General features: G+C 42.4%; 1 non-coding gene across 1 annotated transcript; it reads left to right on the forward strand.

The window, feature by feature from the left end:
* Nucleotides 1–993: 993 nt before the first annotated feature.
* Nucleotides 994–1101, forward strand: LOC118631950. The gene has a single exon (XR_004959935.1). It is a non-coding gene; the product is annotated as a U6 spliceosomal RNA (small nuclear RNA).
* Nucleotides 1102–2809: the final 1708 nt, after the last annotated feature.

The following is a 2809-nucleotide window of genomic DNA, read 5'->3' on the forward strand; positions in this document are numbered from 1 at the left end:
TCCAGAAATAAATCCCACTTGATCATGGTGTATTATTCCTTTAATGTATTGTTGAATTCACTTTGCTAGTATTTCACTGAGTATTTTTGCATCTATATTAATCAGAGCTCATCTCATGTTCAGTGATAAAAACTAAAAGCTTGCCCTGGCCGGTTTGGCTCAGTGGTTAGAGCGTCAGCCTGCGGTCCAGAGAGACCCGGGTTGGTTCCCACTAAAGGCATGTACCTCGGTTGCAGTTTGTCCCCAGCCCTGGTTGGTCATGCGGTTGGCAGCCACTCAATGTGTCCCTTTCACATCGATGTTTCTCTCTCTCTCTCTTCCTCTCTCTCCCTCCCACTCTACCTGAACAAAAAATGAAAAAATGTCCTCGGGTGAGAATAAATAAATAAATAAATAAAACTAAAAGCTTTTCCTCTAATATAAGGAACAAGGCAAAAATGCCACTCTCACCACTTCTATTCAACATAGTACTAGAAGTCCTAGCCAGAACAAGTAAGCATCTTAAGGGTTGAAACAATGGAACTTGGAGACTGATTAAAAGTGGGGCTGATGGTAAAGGAGCCAAAAGGCTCCCTGGTTTCCTGCCGGTGAGATAGGGAAGACAGTGATGACAGTGATGTTGCCAAGCAGGACAGGAGGGACAGAAGCAGGAAGAACTGGGGAAGAGATGCATAAAATGTGGTGTGTGGGAAATTGAGGCTAGTTTAGAGCACACTGAATTGGACCAGATGAAGAAGTTGACAGATCCTATCCGCTCTTCCTTTCCCCAGACCCTCTGAAACAAGCTGTATTACTAATAAGGAAGAATTGGGCAGCATCATAAAATGATTCTCGTCTACTTAGTTGGTGGAATCAGGAGGAAGCTGAGTCTAGATACAGGGCATGGGCTTGGGAGTCAGTCAATGTGTGTAACAGTCAGTTGTGTGACTTTGGGAAAATTACTCAACCTCTCTGTGAAATGGTGTATCAGGCTGATCTTAAAAGATTATTGTGGTGTTCGCTTCGGCAGCACATATACTAAAAATTGGAACGATACAGAGAAGATTAGCATGGCCCGTGCGCAAGGATGACACGCAAATTCGTGAAGCGTTCCATATTTTTTTCCATTTTACCCAGTGATCCCACTTCTAGGAATATACCCTAAGAAGCCTGAAACACCAATCAGAAACAATATATGTACCCCCATGTTCATAGCAGCACTATTTACAATAGCTAAGATCTGGAAACAGCCCAAGTGTCCATCAGTAGATGAATGGATAAAAAAACAGTGGTATATATACACAATGGAGTACTACGCAGCTGTAAGAAAGAAAGATCTCTTATCCTTTGAGACTACATGGAGGGACCTGGAAAGTATTATCCGAAGCGAAACAAACCAAACAGAGAAAGACAAGTATCATATGATCTCACTTATTTGTGGAATATAATGAACATAACAGTCTGAGGAATGGGGTAGTCCCAGAGACATGGAAGTGGGGTACAGACTGACAATCCCCAGAAGAGGGGGTGGTGAGGGAGAAATAAACCACAGAACTTATATGCATGTATGCATGAACAATGGACATGGACAATAAAGCTGGGGACAGGGCAGTGGGGAGGGGGGAATCAGTAGGGGGAAAAGGAGAAACATCTGTAACAAAAATAAATTGTTAATTAATAAAAAATAAAAAAAATGAAAAGACTATTGTGAAGAATACATGTGGTAATATCTGTAGAGGCCTTACAGTATAGAAGTCCCTCAGTAAGTGGCCACTGGGGGCCATTACTGTTTTCCTCCACCTTTGCCCTGTGCCAGGCAGAAGCACTCCACTGTCTTGGGACTGAAGCTGGGTTTCCCTGAGAAGCAAGGCCGTCCATCCCCTGTCACACATGCCTCCTGAAACAATGAACCAAACCTGCTTACTGTTTAATGGGACTCTTTTCTACCATAGCAATGAAATTCTAAATGGATTCAAAATTTAGGTTTGTACTAGCAATCAAACCAAAGGAGCTAACTGATGAATTTGACTAAGTAGTGGATCAAATCGATGATAAAGAGAATAACAATAGCCATCTGTCGGCTGTTTACTTCATGCTGGGCACTGTTCTGGGGCTTTACAAAGTGTAAACTCATTAAACCCTCACAAACAACTCTACAAAGTCAGCCCTAATAATATTATCATCCCTAATTTACAGATGAGAAAACTGAGGCCCAGAGATGTGAACGAACCTGTCAAGATTTCTGGAATGCAGTAGAGCCAAGATGTACTCCCAGGAAGTCTGCCCCAGAGTTCACAGGCTCATCCAGTCACCAACATGGCACAATTCACGGTTTTTATTTTTATTGCTTTTGCAGAGTACCTCTCACTGTTCAGCTGAGCATTGACTCTGAAGACTGTCTCAACTCAAAGGAAAGCATGTTGGAAATAGTTTCATTTAAGACTGATTTTCTCTTTAAAATTAATGAGAGCAGTTAGTTCTTTCACTCACTCTCACGTGCACTCAAACATTATATTTTGAGGAGGATAGTGACTCCTACTAAGGGAGCAGAGATAATTAGGACACTTTTGAGCCACCACGGTGCTCTGCGATGTCACAATTGGAGGTAGGAGGATGTCAGAATCTGGCCACACCCAAGGGAGAGTGTCCTTTAGGTGGAGGTCGCCTACAATGGTTGTCTAAGAAGACAGTCTCAGAAATGTTCAATTAGATCAGGATTCTTAACCTTTGACGGGACAAGGGCTTCCTTGAGAATCTAAAGGAAGCTGCTGTCTGTCTCATAAAAATGGACAAGCAACACTCTGTATAAAACCCCATATCATTTTGCAGG

The sequence above is a fragment of the Molossus molossus genome, unplaced genomic scaffold (genome assembly GCF_014108415.1).
Source record: "Molossus molossus isolate mMolMol1 unplaced genomic scaffold, mMolMol1.p scaffold_m16_p_16, whole genome shotgun sequence".
NCBI lineage: Eukaryota > Metazoa > Chordata > Mammalia > Chiroptera > Molossidae > Molossus > Molossus molossus.